Source organism: Lissotriton helveticus, chromosome 12 (assembly GCF_964261635.1).
Source record: "Lissotriton helveticus chromosome 12, aLisHel1.1, whole genome shotgun sequence".
Lineage (NCBI taxonomy): Eukaryota > Metazoa > Chordata > Amphibia > Caudata > Salamandridae > Lissotriton > Lissotriton helveticus.
Window position 1 is genome coordinate 862,457,758 of NC_136073.1, and position 20,882 is coordinate 862,478,639.

General features: G+C 42.7%; 1 protein-coding gene across 9 annotated transcripts in view; it reads left to right on the top strand.

Moving 5' to 3' along the window:
* Positions 1-20,882, top strand: part of LOC144798821 (uncharacterized) — a 390,922-nt gene that overhangs the window by 216,368 nt on the left and 153,672 nt on the right. For all 9 annotated transcript variants that reach the window (XR_013603660.1, XR_013603662.1, XR_013603664.1 and 6 more), the window contains one exon: positions 3,124-3,195. The gene's annotated coding sequence lies outside the window, so the exon portion shown is untranslated. The remainder of the gene's footprint in view (positions 1-3,123; positions 3,196-20,882) is intronic.

Below are 20,882 nucleotides of genomic sequence, written 5' to 3' on the forward strand. Positions count from 1 at the left end.
GATGGGAAGCTAAAGACAACCGATTGCCCAGGAACTACAAACAGCAGAGGTTTCCATTAGGGTACAGCACTGGCGGCCAAATCCTCGTTCAGTCAATTCGGGTTTTCGCTATGAATTTTGCAGAGTGAGGCTATGACCGAATGGGGATGCCACCTTTGTGATTTTCCCAAGAAATGTTTTAGACAGGTGGCCGTGGTCTGTTTTATTTGGGGAAATTAAGTCAGTCGAGGAAAGCTTAAATAATATCAATGGACCGTTCACCTTTGTCCAGCGAACGACTAAGACATGACTATTTGTAAGAAAACTCAGACAACATTCGGATAACTAAAGCTATCATTGTAGTCTCGCTATCGCCCACACGAAGACTGAGGCTGATCGCCCACACAGGGGTTCCGTGTTAATCCCCACGGTGCTGTGCAAGGCCTCCCACCGGCACTCCATATCAGAAGGTAACTCACGTGTACAAGCCCACTATCGAGGATTTCCCTTAAGCACAGCCAGGCTGCCCTACCCTCCCTTCTCCTGATTTCCATCTATTACTTGGGCATGGCTTAATTTCTCCCGAAATCCTGGGTTTCGCTCCACGGATCACCGCGCTTACTCCGCCACCTACCAGTCGCGTCCGGAAGTGACGTCACTATCCCGCGACTGTCTGCACAGCCTGCTGCAGATTCTACGTCATAGAGAGAAAAGTAAGACCCGCTAGACTCAAACCCACATCAGAACAAAGCTATCGCAGTCTTGGATTAGTGTTACTTGTTTTTCGCTTGAAAGATAAAAGTAAATCTCAAGTAATGTATAACGTTTAGTTTTTTAACAATGTATATTTTTCAGTTTTAAATAGCGCGACCTCGACGCAAGGGCATTGGAGGGCTTTACCTAAGAGCTAGTATCAAAAAATTCTAGGCAGCCCTGGCTACGTCACGGCCGCTCCCCGCAGATGTCGCACGCAGATGCTGCAGGAGACCGATGACAGAGTGCGTGCCACTGTGGGTGTCGCATGGCCTTCATAGAACAGCAGGCTTTCGCGGAGGGAACCTACACCTTTGTATCTAAGCCCCGTCCTTTTCAGACTAGGGGGCGTGTTTTGGTCCGATGACGTCACTGAGAGAAAGGACATCAAAAAACACGCCCCTCAATCTGAAAAGGACGGGGCTTAAATGGACAGACGCCCCTCTTCTCCAATGGCTAGCCTCCATTTAGGAAGCCAGCAAATGGAGAATAGGGGCGGGTTCAAGCCTCACTACTTGAAAACATAAAATTTCGGCAGCGAGACTGCGCAAGCGCAGCCTTCGCTAGCCGAGACCTAAAAACCACAGTTAAAGAGAGGCAGTATGGTCCCCCCTCAAGGACAAGGTCTCAGCGGCCCCTTTTCTTCGGGATCAGTGTGGTCCCCAACAGGAGGTTCATATTGGTATGTGCAAAAAACGAAACCAACGGGTTTCATGGCGTTCTAATGGGGCCGTTCATTGACATGGCCCAGAAGTCAGAACTGAAAAATGCTGACGTTTTCTTGGGCAATTTGTGGGCTACTTTGTAAACTGTGTAATGCCGCAAAGCATTGCAGAACTGGGTGTTCTGTAATTAGAATCTGTTTGTCGAGTAAAAACTGGCTACTTTAATGTGCAAAAGTCGTAAATGTTAAAGGCAAAAAAAAATATGCCATTCATGATATAATTTGGGAGGTTGAAATTAAAATAAAAAGGTACCTCACCACAGAAGCTACTTCCTTGGAGAAATTCAATTTCAATGCCAACGCTGACTTTTTTGTTAAAGTGTGTAAAAACATTCTCTTGTAGGATGACAGCAGTAAGTATCATAGCACTTCGGTTGTCATTGCATTGCTTGCATTCCATTTCCCTCTGCAATCGCTTATAATTTCTGATCTAATTCAGGCAGGAGCTGCAAAATGTTATTACTAGTCAAATTGAATACATTTTCCATACTCGTACATCTCTCTTGGTTTTATATTTTGATAGAAGAAAGATGTTAAAAAGAAAAAGTCTGAATAATGGCCCATTGTCTTAGAGTGCATATTATTATTGATTTTTTTTTGTGTATGTTGAAATTCATAAAATATATTTGTAAAGCTTAAGGTAAACGCATAAAGTGAAAAAGAATGTGAAGGACGCCAAACCTTTATGTTAATCCAACAATTATAGCCCGAAAACCCTTACTTGGTCTCTCTCCTGAATTCCCCAAATTCCATCACATTTTACAGTTCTATGTGATTTGCTACTTAAAAGTTATTGATCAGGCAAATTACAATCCTCCACCCAAATCATTTGGGGATGAGGAGTCTTCAGTCTCAAAATCTTGGTTTTTTCAACTAGTGGGAATCACCTAGTAGTCAACTGCAACTTAATATGTAAGCCACTCATTTTTATGACTTGATTTAAAAATTCTGTAAAATACCATGTATGCCTGCTGATATCACGGAGCTGTATAGCGCAGGTATTAGAAATGTAAAATGAGTACTAACTATTACTGTTGCAGAAATCAACTACAAGGAAACAACAAATAATCAATAACAATGATTTCAGCCAAAATTATCTAAAAACAATTTTTTAAATTTGGTGTGAAATTGTATTTTTTCAAATAGACTAGAAGAATGTGATTACTTATTTAACATTTGTACTATTTAAAAATAACTTATCTTAAATAATGGCTTATATCTAACGGAAAGTTTGTCGTCTCCTAGAAATTTTAAATAATATATTGATGGTTGTCCAAGCACAAAATCAATGCTAGAATCTACATGAAGATTTCTGCGAGTTAAATACAATTTAATTTTAGTGCACTTATATGCTCACATATTTTTCAACTTAAATTCACAAATTGTTATTATGGATAGTTTACTCAATGCACAAAAGTGATTTGAGGTAATCTAATTAATTATGCTAGTGTATGCTTGAGCCAAATAATCTTACCGAGTATAAACCTTTATACCTTTCTTAATAAAAAATGTAGTGTCAGAGCTATAGCTTTCCACAAGGATTAATTTAAACGCGCACAATTACCATTGTTATTCGTGTATTAAAAAAAGAGACAAACTTATTCTGACAAGTTTAACCTGAACTGACAGCATATTTTTTTTGTACATTGTATTTTGTACACTTACAGGTCCAAAGGTATTTCAAACACTTCTGGTTAAAGCATCTGTCGCAAAATTCGTCAGTCAACACCCATCTGCTGGTAAGCCCACTTTGTGTTTACCTTAAATGGTTCTAAAATTACACGTCTTCTTAAAAGATCTTGTCTTTCAAATCTACAATGCAGCTAGCAGAACATGGTCTGCTCTCCAAGAAACAGCAGTTCACAATTAATCACAGGTGTTGAGGTTGGTGTTAATGACCCGTTGAAGTAAACTATATGGATAAGAAGTGAAGTAAGGAAGTAACATAAAGACATCTTTAAATAAAAGGGGGATCTTGCCTGTTTTGTGGTTTGCAAAATAATTTCACTCACCCGCAATCACAAGCTTACTGAGGCTTCTGTCTGCAGTATAAAACCTAGAAAATTATGGAAAGGCACCTTATTAACAGCAGGCAGTACAGGCTAAAGCAACACCCCAGAAGAGGGTGTTGACTCCTCAATGTTAAGACAGATAGAGCACAAAAGACATTAACACAACAAGTGAGTAGTAATAATAGTGTCATAATCTAGAACAGTACAAGATCAGGCAACACCCCAGAGAAGGGCGATGTCACCTCAATGTTGAAACAGAGAAATAAAAAAAATAGCATAACTAGCTAGTAGTAATTATGAGTGTAGTCATAATATGCTTGGAGAAAGGAGTTCCTAGGATCTAGGGCAGAAATGTGTTTATAAATAGTAGTTTAACTTTGTGCTTGAAAGATGTAGTTGGAGGTTTCCGTCTTATTTCAGGGGGAGGGAGTTCCAAATTTTTGGGGCGCTGCCAGAGAAGGCTCTGTTTTTTTAAGATTCTCTGTGGTTTCAACAATAGAATGCTGAAGCCTCTAGAGGATCTGGAGCCTCCCGAAAGTTCAAGTTTCTGAGCGAGGTAGCTAGGGGTATTGAAGTGTAGAGCTTTTTGGGTCATGCATACAGTTTTCAGTTGAATTCTTGCTTCATAGAGGAGCCCATTGAGGGAATTTCAAATCAGGAGTGATGAGATTATTTCTTTTTGATCCATGATGAGCCTTGCAGCAGAGTTAAGGGAGGCACTTAATGGCAAAAAAAACAGTTGATGGACAGAATGTAGAACAATGTCATACATGTTTTAAATCTGGCCAAGCCACAGAGGGTAGCACTTTAACAGTCCAACCTGGGAATTACTAGGGCTTGGACGACAGGCTTGAAGTTGTTGCGGGGAAGGAAGGGTTCTAATTTTCTTAAGATTTTCGTTTCGAGGTTTGCTCCTTTAATGGCAGCTCTAATGTGCTTCTGCATGTTACGGTTCTTGTTGAGAGTTATTCCCTGTGATCTTGCTGAATCAATAACCTTTGGTAGGCAGTTTACGGCTGTTAGTTGCTTCATCCATTCATTAATGAAGGGTGACTGATTGGGTGGGAGGAATAGAAGGCATTCAGTTTTGAGAGTGCTAAGTTTGAGGTGGTTGCCTGATAGCCAATTTTGGGTGTTTTTGTAGAGTTAAGTTGAGGGATTTGATCTCTTCAGGGGAGGAGGCTTTCAGGTAAAGTTGGAAATCATTGGCATACATGTGATATTGGATGTTTGTTATACTCAAAATTAATGTTAGTGGCTCCATGATTCACAAGCTGCGCTTTGTAGTACGTTTTGTTGTCCTACAGTAGAACAAAACTTCCCACTAAGTGCTATTCACAATCTGCACTTTAGTATTACCCCCAGTTTTGTAGTAAGTCCCGCCTCCATTCTTTTCAATGGGAGGGTGTTACTGTGCAAGTGATTGGTCATGTGTAGTGCTGTACTTACTACAAAAGTGCAGTTTGTGAATACCAAAAAGTAGTAAACTTACTCAGATTTTATTAATTTGCACAGTTAATTAAAAGCAGTGCAATGGAGATGCCTCCGTAACATCTTTGCAGGGCGGAACTGACCATCACATTTAAAACTCATTATTCAGACAAGGCAATCTCATACAGTGTCCTTAAAAACAGATACAAATCCTTAAAATCGGAGATAAAATGAACATTATGACTTTGTGTAGAGAGCAAACGTACTGAAAAGTGTAAACGTATTCAAAAGTGTAAGATGACTTATGAATCAAGCCTGTAACTGTAGAGAAGTGAGACTGAACCTGTGACTGGTAAAGATCTGCGGGAGGGGAGAGGCAGATTCAGTCATATGTCAGACAAGTGTGCCTGTCAATTGTTTGAGCACTTTCTTATCAGCACCTATAGTCCAGCGTGCTTCTGCCCACTTCAGTCGATGACGCCACACAGGGGGGTGGTACAGCCCAGGGCCCCCACTCTCATTAGGCTTGTTTGGAGGCACAGAGCCTCAGTGCCAATCAAAGGTCTCTCTTGCTTCAATGCGGCATCTGACGGGGTGTTTCATAAGCAGTAACCTCGGGTTATACATGCCGGGTAATGCAACCCATCTGTATTTTATTTATAGCCTCCATCCGCTGCTCCGGGATAATTAAAGCCATTGAGGCAATCAACGAAATACTGCGGGGCTTCAAGTACAATTTGGAGCGGAGTGATGCCAGCCCCGGGGGGATCGTAGAAGGGATTGGAAGTGCTCGGAGACATTGTTTACTTTTGGGAGATTGCTGACAGACTGCTTTTACTGTCTTTTCACGCAGGGCAAATGAAGAGAGTGCATTTTTGTAGCGATGAGGGGAAGTGAATGTTTGCCAGCCACGCAGAGAAATCCATGAGGGTCTGCTGGATAGGGTGTCCATACTGCTGGCCTGAGGCTTCTTTCTTCTCACACTTTGATACGGTCCTGCACACATACAAAGGGTCTCAGTCGCAAAAAAGTTGGCAATGTACTCTCTAGCATGCATCAGAGACTTTGAAGCCCGCATAGTTACAATTTGGTTGTCTAAAGACAAATTCGGCCCAGAAAGAAACTACCCATTTGATTGGGTGACCAACCCTTGGATCTGTGAGACACTGATGTACCTGTCTTTCAAGATACTTTTCAAACCCTGGCTGGTGTGGCTGGAGATGTCACATCACCTGACTGCATTACGAGGTTATAGCGCACTCCACCCGTTATCATTTTCCATAACCCTACGGGTCATGTTCCCACTATGCAAAACTTGATTAATAAATCACGTCTACCAGATGTGTAATGCAAGAAAACACTTGGGGTCCTGCAATGATTTCGGTGCTATAACATTTGCTGTGCACTAGTTGAGCTATGAAGATGTATAGGTACGAGCTATACACAAGCAGCGTCTACTGTGGGCGCGTAGGAGCTCCACGAGCTATGCTGGCATGGGATAAAATGCGTTGTAGAAACGTTTCAAACATTGGTCTGTTGTATTAAAAACTACCACTTTGGACTTGTACTAAAAAAAAAAATAATCTTTTCATAGAACGTAGTATTCACATTTGCAAAATCATCGAATGATTGAGGAGGTTAACCACAAGTTAAAACAACACAAAAAAACGCGTGTCTAAATTGAAGGGGAGAAAGGTGGCTTTGCAAAGATGGAGGGCAGGGGCTGATTTCATACAGATGTGCCCGGGAACTATTGTACGAACTCCAATCACCTCCATAGTCATCCACACAAGGGATGCATTTGCCTTCAAACTTTTTTCTATTTAGCGAAACCCCACTCCCACGCTTCCACACACCTGAGGTTGATCAACACTATGCCTGCGTGTTACTTACAACCTATAGCAGTGAAGAAGTGTAACCCGTATGTCGCGAAGATGAATGTTTCCCGGTCTGTTGAACGTCACAAAGAAATATTGAGACTTGTTCCAATAATGAACACAGTACCAAACACAAGAGCACTCTGCACGAAAACAAAAAGTAACATAATTTGAGTCCACAAAAACCCCCAAGACTTAGAAAAAAAGGTGGGGAATGGCACAAAATGGGGATTCATAAATCAATATCTGGCCAGTGCTTACTTCTGCACAAAGTGCTTTACTTCTTCACACACACAATGCAGTACTGTACATAAAAGGGCATCCGGTACATATGGTGTGCACAAAGCACAAGGTAAGAATCACTGTAGGATGGAATCAGCGGGTACTAGTGGCTGCTTTTACCAGGTAATGCATGAAATAGTCAGTGCAAGCTAGGGTTATTACCCTCTATGGCACAATGATGGGCACAGGTCTTCTGGCTCTCTCTGGTTTCCCTGCCTACTCCTGCCACAGAGACTATGACTAGGTTCCTGGTATCCCGTAATATTCCTAAAATTCAGAAGTGGCCTGCTAGTGGCTCCTCTGCACAGAACCTTTGGGCCCAATTTAGAATTTTGTGGCAACAGAGTACCCTCTGCGCCAAACTCTTGGTCCTCTGTGCAAAACCTAGTAGTGAGAGACGAGAAAAAAATATAATGACCCCCCACACCAAGGGAGAAAATTATCCTTTTACGGGTGGGGTATTCTTTTTTTTTATTTTCATAAAAAACTCCAGCTTTGGCAGTTTGTTTAAAAAAAATAAACTTTGGCCTGTCTACTGGAAAAAAGGCTTCTCCACCTTCTGGCTCTGTTTCGCCCCTAAATAGACTGGAAAGTCTTTGGCATCTAAGCGGCTTCCTGAGAAGGTTTTACCTCAGAAGAAAAAATCTACTCCGTCGACGGAGTCGTCGTCTGTTCCATCATTGTTGATTATCAACGTCGACGGTAACCTTCTCATCTCCTAAGCCTAAGATGATATTGTCGTCGGCCTCTTCACCGTCGACGCTGGTCTCAGTCACGGTAAGGCCTACTTCATCAACGAAGATAATGCCTTCCATCGTCGACGCTCCGTCGCCGAATAAAAAAGGAAAGACTCCGCCGACGAGTGCTTCGTCGACAAAAACCAGCTTGACGTCGACGACCCCACTGTTGACGAAGACTACCTCGTCGACGGGGAATATCGGCTCGACGTCGACGAAGGCTACCTCGTCGACGAAGATACCACCGTCGACGAAGACTACCTCGTCGACGAAGATCCAACCATCGACGAAGACTACCTCGTCATCGACAGCTTCATCGTCGACGGAAAATGTCCCGACGACGTCATCGTCGACGAAGGATTCCTCGTAGTCGAAAATATCATCAACGAAGATTAAACCATTGCTTAAAGTGACTGTCTTGTCGACGCCTTCGACGACGGCACCGTCTACGAAGAAACCGTCGACGCCACTTTTATCAAAATGTACTGCGTTGCAAGTATGGTCTTCCACACCATCTAAGACCTCCTTTGGCCAACCAATTACATCACCTTCTTTGCTTCAGAGACGTGGCTCCTCATTACAAGCCCTATCACCGCTTAAATTGCATGACCAATTGCTGGATTCAGATGACGGTGAGGAGAAATCTGACATTGATGACTGGTTCCGCACTGCTACTAGTCCATCGGAACTGCTCATTAAATATCAAGAGGAGGATCCAGACGAAGAACAATTCTCTGCATCTGTAGATCAAGCTCCAGCCATGGTGCCCTTAGCACAGATGCGTCTGGCGCTTCTTGATAATTTACAGTATATGTTACAGAATTACTATCGTCCTTTTCCTCCTTCGGAATCGGCGGCGTCCCTTCCATCCACTCCCATGCCTCAGGCCTCTATATCCACTTTGAGATCTCCAAGACCACAGTCTCCAGCACCTTCTCATCATTCTCCAGGAGGGAACACCACTGATGAGGATAGAGAAGGAGGAGAAGTAGATGATAAATCTAGTCTGTCGGAGTGGCATGAATATCAGATTCAGACCCCATCACCTTCGGCTCCAACTGCGGCGGATTCGCCTCCAGTGGACATCGGAGGTTTTCATGTACTGATGGAGAGGGCTACTAAGAGATTCTTGATCACAATGGAAACAAAGAAAGACGAGTGTTTTCTTTATGATTTTAAAGATCAGCCGCGAAAACAAGTCAGAATGATACCCATCATTGACTTCATATGGAAGGAAGGTTTAGAAATTATGGCAACACCCAATTCCCTTCCGGCTGTATTGCCCCGATTAGACAAAAAGTACAAGGCACCGGACAAATCTTCTGCATGCCTAATAGGACAATCTAAGACTGATTCTGTTGTCACTCAAGCGGCGAAAAGACGTGCCAGGAACCCCTCGTCACTTATTTCGGCTCCACCTGATAGAGATGGCAGGCGCTTAGATTCCATCGGAAAGAAGGTCTCCACGATGGCTGCAACCACTGTAAGAGCTGCAGACTCCCTAGCAATATTAGGGAGATACGACAGGCAGATGTGGTCCGACATCTCCCCCTATGTTGAGATGTTACCAGAACCTGCTAAAACTGAGGCAAAGCAGATCTTGCGAGAGGGCGAGCTTGCTTCAGCGGAGATAATCGATTCAGGAGTAGACGTGGCGTCTACAGGCTTCAGACAACTAGCAGGTGCTGTGGTGTTAAGAAGACAAGGATGGCTGGAGTGCACATCGTTTCGCCAAGAGGTCCAGACCAAAAAAATTGACATGCCTTTTGATGGCGAGTATCTCTCTGGCCAGCATGTTGACGAGGCTCTACAGGCCATAAAGAAAGACACGGAAACGGCACGATCTTTGGGTAGCCTGCAGTTTCGCAAGTCGTCCTTTCGAGGAGCTAAAGGACGTCGATCCTTTTCAAACAGAGGAAATTACAATCAGCAGAGGTCATATCAAACCTCTCAATCCAACCAACGGTATCAACCCAAGCAGTCTTATGGACAAAGGGGTAACTCTTACACACAGTCCAGAAGAAAGTCCTCCTACCGTGGAAGAGATTCGAATAAAAAACAGTGAGACACGCTGCCTGCCACAATCTCTACTCTCCCCCCAGTCAAAAGTTGGAGGAAAAATATCTCAATACTACTCAAATTGGTCCGTAATTACTACAGACAAGTGGGTCCTGAATATAGTGGCCAGAGGACACAGTTTAGAATTTGTGAACATTCCCCCAAATTCTCCTCCCAAGGGCACACCTCCAGCTCATATCCAGGAATTGCTCACCCAAATACACTCAATGATTCGGAAGGGAGCGATCGAAAAAGTTCCTTACTTGCAAAAGGGAACGGGCTTTTACTCCAGATTCTTCCTCATAAGGAAAAAATCGGGGAATGGCGTCCCATCCTCGACCTACGTGCCCTCAACAAATACTTAAAGAAGTTGACCTTCCGAATGTTAACACTTCAAGAAATACTCCAGCTTCTTTCATTGGGGGATCATATGGCCACCCTCGACCTTCAAGACGCTTACTTTCATGTGCCAATCCTCCCCAAGCACAGAAAACTTCTATGATTCAGAGTGGCTGGCAGGGATTTTCAGTTCAAAGTTCTCCCCTTTGGTCTTCGCTCAGCGCCCTGTGTTTTCATAAAGATGATAGCCCCAGTCGCAGCACATCTCCGCCTAGAGGGCATTCAAATTTTCCCTTACCTGGACGATTGCCTTATCAAGGCCAGTTCTTTTGCAATGGCAAGCGCACATGTTCAGAGATGCCTCTCTCTTTTCCAGTCTCTGGGTTTTACCATCAACTTCGACAAATCTCATCTCCTTCCATCTCAAAGAAAGTCTTTCTTGGGAGCCACACTGGATACCCATCTGGCTCAGGTTTTTGTATCAAAAGAAAGGCAACAGAAGATCTGCAAGATGGCTCGCCAACTACAAGAAAAAGAGTTTGTTTCAGTTCGAAAGTTCAAATCTTTCCTGGGGATGATCTCATCCTGCATCCCTCTAATTCCCAACTGTCGTCTCAGAATGAGACCTCTACAAGAAGAGCTCAACCTCCAATGGTTGCAGGTTTCGGGGTCGTTCGACGATATTATTTACATAACCCATCGTATGAGGGAAGTTTTTCACTGGTGGACTCAGATGAAAAATTTACAGGAGGGGTGCGCATTTCTGGCAGAGGTGCCAAAGTCACGGATGCTTCCCTCGAGGGATGGGGAGCGCACCTTTAGGGGATGACTGTCAACGGAAAGTGGAATGTACAACAAAGGAAGTGGCATATCAACCTTCTTGAGCTACGGGCCATATTCTTGGCCTTGAAATCCTTTCGAGCAGTCATACAAGAGTCCTCAGTACTAATTCGGTTAGACAATACGACAAGAATGCATTACTTTAACAAACAAGGCGGGACAAAGTCAGCCCTTCTCTCCCAACAATCCCAGGAGATTTGGGATTAGGCTCTGGGTCACAAGATCACTCTTTCAGTGGTCCATGTTCCCGGGATTTCCAATGTACCAGCGGATTCTCTAGGCAGGGCGGTAATATCCAATCACGAATGGGAGATCCACCAACCAACGCTGGACCGAGTCTTTCTGGAGTGGGGCACCCCGATCTGGACCTATTTGCGACAATTCAGAACCGCAAATGCCCACACCTTGCAAGCTGGCTTCCCCACAAGGAATCATGCGGGGATGCGCTTTCGATGAATTGGTCTCAGATATATGCATACGCCTTTCCTCCGATTCAGTTGGTTCCCAGAGTCATTAGCAAAATGAAGACACAACCGTGTCGCATCATCCTCATTGCTCCCAGATGGCCTCGCCAATACTGGTTCACCAAGCTTCTCCTCCTCTCAGAGTGCGAACCCATTCAGTTTCCACCAATACCGAACCTCTTAACAATTCAAGGGGGTCAAGTTTGTCACCCCGACCCAGCCTCCTTGAAGTTAGCAGCTTGGCTCCTCAACACCTTGAGTTCGCACACTTATTCCTGCGGATTGCCAGGAAGTCTTAGCCAATGCTAGAGCACCTGCAACGATTAAGACGTACAAACTCAAATGGAAGAGATTCTGTGCTTGGTGTCATTCTGCCAACTTACATCCAATTCAGGCCAAGCCAGAACAAATTTTACCGTTCTTTCTTCATTTGGCTAGACCGGGGTTATCACATTCCACGTTGAAAGTATTCTTGGCATCCATATCGAGGTTCCGTCAAGTTGGCTCTAACTCTCTCTATTCAACTAGAGTGATTCAGCAATTTTTTAAAGGACTCTTTCAAATGTTTCCTCCTATTCGGCGTCCGACTCCATCCTGGCTTTTGAACGTAGTACTCACTCAGCTTATGCTGCACCCCTTTGAGCCTATTCATAAAGTGGATCTTAAGTTCCTTTCGTGGAAGGTTTCTCCACTGTTGGCTCTGACATCAGCAAGAAGGGTCAGCGACATTCAGGCATTCACGATCATGTCCCCTTTCTTACAATTCACGTCAAACTCTGTGGTGCTTCGTACCAATCCAAGCTTTATGCCTAAGGTTCCTTCAGACTTTCACCTCAATGAACCAATAATTCTGAAAACATTTTTTCCAAATCCTCAAACAGCGGCAGAGAGGGTGTTGCATTCCCTTGATATCAGGAGATGTCTCAAGTTCTATCTGCAACGAACTGCAACAATTCGGAAAACAGATCAGCTATTCGTAGCACATGGAAGGATATATCAAGGTTACGCTGTATCCAAACGAACTATAGCTCCTTGGATGTCCTCGACAATTAGTCTGTGTCATCAACGGGCTGGAAGACCTCTACACTCCATGCCACGAGCGCATTCTACAAGAGCGGTTTCCTCTTCCACCGCTCTCTTTGCTGGTGTGCCTCTTCATCAGATCTGCAGATCGACAACCTGGTCCAGCAGATACACGTTTACCAAACACTACTGTTTGGATGCTGCAAGTGATGCAGATGCGTCAGTGGGAAGAGCAGTTCTCCGAAATCTTTTCAAATAAGGTGAGCCTCTGTTCTCCCTCCTCCACTATACTCTTTCTAGATGCTTATTCTTACATGTTATTCTTCTTGCACAGTATATTTTTTAAAGCAATATGATATTTATATATGTTTCAGACCCTGTTCAGGCTGTGTTTCATACATGTTTACATATATACTGTGATACAAGGAACGTCTAACGAGTATTATGATTTGTACTGCTATCTACTCTGATTCAGGCATGTGAATCTATGAAAGTCACCCCAAATACTGGAGAAGAACAATAGTTAATTACCTGTAATCTGTGGTTCTCCAGTATTGGTGTCTTTCATAGATTCACATGCAACCCGCCCACCTCCCCTCAGAGGCTGATTTAGGCTATAATGTTTTGGTTCACTCATGTGCGAGAAAATCTGAGAGCCTGAGCCTCTGGGGAGAACATTCTGGTGGGTGCTGTCGCCTGATTGGCTGCAGTTTGGTCTATACAAAATGACTACGATAGTCATGAGTGTGGACGTTTTCTCTTGTAGCTTAGGGCTACTTTACTTCCTGGTTGGTTATTACCAAGGTTTATTGGTTATTATCTGCATATTATTGCTATTTTATGTACCGTGAGACTCCCACTCTGACGACGGGAATGATTAAGGCATGTGAATCTATGAAAGACACCAATACTGGAGAATCACAGATTACTGGTAAGTAACTATTGTTCTTACAAGTAAATTTACTTTTTCATAGCAGGACTTATCTCAGTAATCAACAAATATCTATTTACTACCTGCAGATGCAGATAAAGTGCATTGTTAATATGATCAAAGAGACATGAAGTGGAATCAAGACTATGCAGCATTAGAGTTAAGCCCTCCTGACATTCAATAGGACCAATACAAGAAGGGGCCCCCCGAAACTGATATATGGCAGACAGACAGGGGAAGAAAGGCAAACCAATTACAATTGAAGTCTGCCAAGTGGGATTAATAAAGATGGCTCACTATGAGTCCATTACGGTTTATCCAACAAACTTGAGCTCACCATAGTCAGGACCAAACCACAGAATCAACCGTGCATCAATCTTGGATATAACATCTTTTTATCTTCATTTTATTTGTTTTTAGTGTTTACACATTTAAATCACTATTATTATTTTTTAGCTTTAGACACATACAGTTAAAAAAAGATATACAGTATACAACAGAATTTCATAAAATCTCTGGGTTAGCCCCTAACACCCCACACAGCAAACATTCAAGATTCACTCATTCAATCAACCAACATATATATCCAAGAAAATAGTTTCACAATCATACAACATCCTCTATGCAGTTGCCAGAGTGACACAGAACCGCTCCTGTGGAGTCTTCTCGGCACAACACTGGAGACCCCGGTTCGTGGAAACAGGACAGGGAATAGTAACGCCAACGCGCGTTTCGGTGACCGGCCAGATTTACTGCCGCACCTTCATCAGGGCATTAACACGAGGACAGTGGGGAGGGGCAAGCAGATAATACACAACGGCCAATCTTATTGCGACAAAATACTGCAGAGTGATCTTCTCAACACTAGACAGTTTCTTTAACGCCTCTGCAATAGATCACCACATCGCAAGACAGAAGGAAAAGATTTTTTTATATAAAAAAGGAGCATCATTCCTTTAGCTTCTCACAATCCATACAAACGGGAAGCTTAAATCAACAGATCCATGTTGAACAAATGGGCGGCAAAATTAGGTTTCACGCGAGATGACTTCAAATGGAGAGCCTCATAAGTACAGGGCAGTCTGTTCGGCAGTCAAGAATCTAGAGAGCACAAAATCCGCCTCTCGGAATTTAGGTTATGTTTTTCGGTACGTCTTCGTCATAAAGTCCGTTGACTGGATTCGAAGGTCCGCGGGTTTCACGGCTTTCTTTTCGAAAACTCCGTATCAGCCCAACGCTCCGATGGCGCGGCAGGATAAAGACCAGTGCCTTGGCAGGTATTTCAGCAACGACAATTCAATAGGACCAGTCATAGGCTTCTGAGCAAAACTTTGGGCCTCTGCATTTATTTATTTTTTTACAAATTGAGCGCTGTGGCTAATCTAACCATGTGTTGATATAGAGTGCTACTTCAGAAATAGAGAGGGCGATAAATGAGAGACCAGAATTGGTATAACCAATCTAGTCCAAATGCTTGATGGAATGTGTTCTAAAGATATTTGCAGACCATTCTGAGGATCCTTCGAGGCAAAGATGCAAAGGAAGAGAATACAAATACCTTCCTTGAAGACATTTTGATCTCAAAAGGAGCAGTGTAAGATTGTATATGAGGCTGGTCTTTGGCATCTTGTTGCGAGATATGAAGTTAAACATTTCGGAAGATGTGCTGGATTGATACTACACACCACTTTTTGGCACAGTATGAGTGCTTTAAATTCGACCAATATAACATTAGTGAATTTGCCACTAATATTATCGCTTATAACCCCAAAGGAATTTTCTTGAACAGGTTCAAGACAAATACAAATCTTCGAAAATCCAAGAACTCTGGAGGGCTGTATTTCGGCCCAGATTCAAACGCGGTTTCCTGGAGTTGATTTAGCAAGCATTTTCATTTAAGAAGAACAGGAGAAATTGGTTTCAAGTTGTATTATTTGTATTGATCAGTGTGCCTGTGAAATACTTCAGTGAGGTAAGTGATCACATCCCGCAGGTCGCAGTTTGGAGTCCACTAATCCAGATTGTTATAGAAACCTTTTTCCCGCTTCTTTCTCAAATCCAGTACCTGGGGTTAAGCTATTTAACTGTTGGTCAACAAGTAAGACATTTCAGGCCATTTTCCACCTCCTTCTCGAAATATAATTTTGGTATTTTATTTTATTGTGGAGCTCCGGGCAACATTACAGTTTGCCCCTCTCCCAGCTAGGAACATGGTTATTTCTGAGGCCTTTTGTTGCAATCTTGTGACCTCATGTGGTGGTACCATAAACAAACTGTCTTGAGTGGTCTTTATTTAGCACTGTCCCTTTGTGAGAGTGCTGACAGGCACGCATGAGTTCAACACACCAACTGCAGTCAAGGCCAGAAGATGTTCTCTTCATATTTCTGGCATCATTGCAAAGTGTTCCACCATCTAGAAGCAACCTAAAGCAACCCTTGCTTTTTTAAAGGACGGTAAATGTTTTATTGTTGGTTTTAATTGTATACACATGGCGTTGGGCTCCAAACAAACAAACATCTTTGTGCCGAGGTAATGTAACAGGAAGCCTGTTGCAAATGTTTCCAACCCACTCTCTGGGTTTAATTATTATGGGAAAAACTTCCGAATTATTATAGGAGACTTCTGACTTTACAAGTGCTTGGGGAGTACAGGAAAGGAGTTGTTGTGGATCTGCCTTTATTGTGAAAATGGTAGTACTAAGCAGGACTGGGCCGGCCTTTTATTCCAACGGGCATTTCGCCGGTGGGCTGGAGACACTGTAGGCCGGTTTTGACAGCCCAGTGCCTCTGTCACTTCATTCCACTCCTGAGATTAATTGCAGCAGGAACAGGGGGCTTCAAGAGAAGGGAGAGGGGGGCGGAGAGCGAGCAGACACGAAGAGAGAGACAATGGGTAGACTGAAAGAGAAAGAGCTAGCAGAGGAAAGGAGGCAGGGCTGGTGTCAGCATTTTCCTGCCTCATAGATTTTAAGGGGCAGGATTCCTCCTGCCTATTCCAGTGATATATATCTATATCTCTCGGGTGTGAGGGCCCGCATATCCAACCAAACTTCTCATTGCAGAAGAAACCACACACTCCTATAGGAATCCAAATCTTTTATTTCAGGTTCAACATCAAATGATGCATCATACACCCCAACAAGTTTGGGCGAAACCGCTTTAATCACCTGTGAGATCATCATCACCAGCAAGAAATCAAAAAGGAGATAATGCAACACACATCTCGAAACCGCAACAGCACTCTGAATGTCCCATTAGTGCATCACCATGTGGAATACAACCATACTGAAAACGGAGACCAACTTGAAGCGCCTGCTCTCAAGGAACGAAGATGTTGAAACAGTGCTCCTTCGGGTGGAAGCCAGAATGATCCTGAAATTACAGATGGCAGAGGCTGGCCTCAATGAAACGTCAGAAATCAATAACCTTAAAATGCAAGAATAGATCAAAGTCACTGACCTCTTTAGGCACCAAGCAAACTTAGAAGCCGTTCAACACTTACTGATCACACACGCTGGGAGAAATGCAGGATCGGAAGTCCCTATATAGAAAACCTAAGTAAAAAGATCACAACTCTCATTGGTTTTAATAGATTTAATCTGGCTCAACGGATCTCAAAATAGTGAACACCAAGTCTCTCAGGCAAATGCAGTGCAAATCAACACAGTGATCCACGTGTTACCGCATAGTCAGATGCTGGCACCAGACCACACATGAAACAAGCATCATGGCATCAAGATCCAAATGGGCCAAAAAGGCAAACCATGCAACAGGAACTCGGCATTGTCCAGAAAACGATGTGATGCCCGACTGTCATGTCGTAATAAAGGATAACCACAATAAACAGATCCAGGCATTATGTTGCACTTTTTCAAAAACAAATGTACTCAAACGGGAAGAACTACATCTCCCATGGTTCCTTGGAGTCATGTGACTGTATTAATACAGTCAACGAATAGAGTTTACCATGAACACCCACACACATGAGGAGCGACACCCCGGAGCAAGTACTGCTCAGGCAGCCGTAAAAAAACCACAACTGCCAAATCAAGGCATACCCCAACAGAAGCAGAGGCCGAACCGTGGACGCAAACAAAACCGAGCGCAGCAAGGCCTGATATTCTACACTTCCAGAAGTAAGATTGAAACAAATACATATGAAAATGCGTGGCTCACAAGTAACAAACACAGGTACAAAATAAATTAACTGTCATCACATATTTCTCTCTGTTTCTGTCTCCCACAGTTGATTAACCCATACAGCTGGTGAGACTACGAGAGTGAATCACCAAGGGTGATAGGTGGCACAGCGATGGCGTGCTTTGGTGCCGTACATCATGTAGACAAAACCACTAACCCAAATGTTAGGCCCCCAAATACAGCACTCAAGAAAGGTGACATACCACAAATGACTCTCCCCTGTACAGAGATCTCTTTCTGTGTAGTGATTACCTCTAAACCAGAAGTCAGGACCCAAAAGTACAGGATACACACCCAAGTTTCATACATGTAAAATCACTTGGTATTAAATGGGCACACAGTATTGGGTGCAAATGTGTGGGTCAAATGTTTATTAGTCATGATTAGGCTTTCCTGTTTTCAGTTTCTATTTTTGGTAAATTTTGGTGTAGTTTTTTCAGTACCTGAAAAAACTGTAGTTATCAGTGGTTACACATTTTCGCGATGTTAAAAACAACAGAAACTGTGTGTTTCTGGGGTTTATGGAATATTCATTTAATTATTGCTTGCCTTCTGCACTGATCGTGCATGTGTATAGATAGCGTGTGCACAGGGTATATGAGGTCCAAATACATTTTTACTGCACCAGAATGGACTACAAAGTCAATAGCAGTCTTCATTATCTCTGAAGATTGTAAAGATGCTTTCAGCATACCATCTAGCAAGTGACCAGGATCTCTTTCAGGGAAGCACTTCAGCTCAGTTATCGATTTTGATGTCCATCATACAATTTTGTCAAATGCATAGCTGAATTACTACAAATACAAACACTATTACTCTAATCTTTATTGAACTTGGTAAGAACTTATTTTCAGCAGGATTCCATGTGACACTGCGTTCCATGTTTACCAAACATCTGGTGTGATGTCTTCACCACTATCTCAGATGCTTGGTGACAACATTCTTTTCACATATACCGGCCACTACATCTTGCATTGAATGTTTAAAGCTGGGGTGTTTGGCAATTCACTTATAATCAATACTGAATCACTAGAAAAGGGGGCTGATGTATCAAAGGATTTCACCTATTCTCTGTCTGTGGGTAAATGTGATGATACATATTTGGAAAGATTCTTATGAAACCAGCCATTTTACCTATCAGTGAAATCAAATGTAGCCAAAATATCAAATATGATTTTGATATTTCGGATTCTCTACAGTTGGTAAAATTACTAAGTAAGACCTAAAACATGCATCTAAACACTGTGTCTTTAGACCAGAGACCACAAAACTGAAAAAAGCAGAAGGAAGAAGAGACAATGTCTCAGTGACATCCCTAAACAACAAACCTCAAGCAGAGTATTGTTAGCCCAGTCTTTCTTGATGCTACCTTGTATAACAAAGTGACATTGTATTGGCCCCTTCAGGAAGAAATAAAAAATGACTTTCACTTATCTTTTCCTTTCTTTGAATGGCACTAGTTTGTGATTGTAAAGGGTTTTTTCCAGTGTTTATATGTTTACACCGGTGATGGCTATTTTCCTTTTGGTGGGGTTGTATCAGTTATTATAGGTTTAAACCTAAAACCAGATAGCCTAGTCATGATTCAGTTATTAAAACCATTACATGATCTAAAGCAACGTACTATATGACTTGTGAGTGCTCTGTTGAAAGGGGTAAGAGCTTTCAGAAAGTTAAGATACTTCACTACATATATGAGTTATACATTTTTTTAAATTCAGTACTAATTTCCCCAACCGTTGGTTCTATACAGTTAGAGACGTGAATTTACTCACTGACATTGCTTCTCAGAGAGGCCTAATTGTTGTTTAATTCACATTATAAGGTGCTGGTACATGATGTCATTAATATATTAAAAACGCTTTTAAGATCTTAAAATTGGTATGATTTTCAGCGATTACTTATAGTGCAACAGGTTGGGTAGTGAGTCCAGACTGTTGTTCAATGTTTTGCATGTGTTTGAAAATGTTCAATTATTTGCGGTTAAACACCATATTGAATGTCTTGTATATATCAATGGTATATGATATAACACATTTTTTCTACGGCAGCAAAAAAACTTAGCCTGTACACTTGAAACCTAAACCTTTGCTGGTTAAAGTAATGAATTTGTGAGATGATGAAAGGGGTCCGGATATTACTGATTAGAATTAATTGGGCAATCTATGGCGGATGAGGGGTACCCCGTGATCTGTTCACTGACAAGTACTCCATCCCCATTCCCCATAGCAGGGTCAAGCCCCATATCTGCAGAAACATACAGGGCACGAGTCGGGGGTACATGCGGGTGGACAGCGTCCACCCACTTTTTTCACAGGGTGAACGCTGTCCACCCTGCCAAGAATTTGGGCCCCACTGAATAACGTGCTGAATTCGTCCTGGTGTAATTTCCAAACACTGGGACACTTTCAGCAGCGCCTGCACATTGTGTGCTTTCCTTTAGCAACAACGTGCAGACGAGGACCGGCTTTCTTATTTAAGACTCCTGCTGGGCCCATAACAAAGGCTGAATTTGAGGGGTCATCAGGCCTCCTTTTGTTCAGTCTCGTGGCTGGGAGCAGATACAAATGAAGCGGAGGGGAAGCAAAGGCTGTCACCTTCTTAGCACTTCACACATACTTAAGAGAGGCAGCTTTTCACTTTGTTCAGTCCCTGTTTAGGCGATATGCATGCACTGTAAGAATATCAGATGTGTTGGTCTTTCCAAGTATTTACACAAAGCAAATTGCATTTATATAGAGCTTACTTACCCTGAGGAGGCGTTGAAATAATGTAAGCGACACTATTTTTTCTTGTATAGCCCTACTCATTCCAATGCAGGGTGTCAGAGCGCTTTACATCAACACGTGCATATTACATGTACAATAAATTATATACGTTTGTAAATTAATGTACAGGATGTGTAACATAAAACTGGGGGATTGCAAGGTGTGCTATTATCCTCGCAATGCGCTCAGACGTACACATGATAGACCTGCTAAACATATATGTGAGGGCTTTAGATCTGATGTCACTTCTTGTGATGCCACTTCCTATAAAGTCGTGGCGTGTGATGCCACTTTCTATGATGCCAATTCCTGTGATGCCTTACGTGAAGTCGCGCAGTTTAGAACTATGGTGTTCAATTGATTACTCTCTGTTGGAGGGCAAACCTCCACAGCGAAGTTAGTGGGAATTATATAGGGTCACCCAAGACAAAAGGAAGCTGAATAAGAAAAAGAAAAAGAAGCAG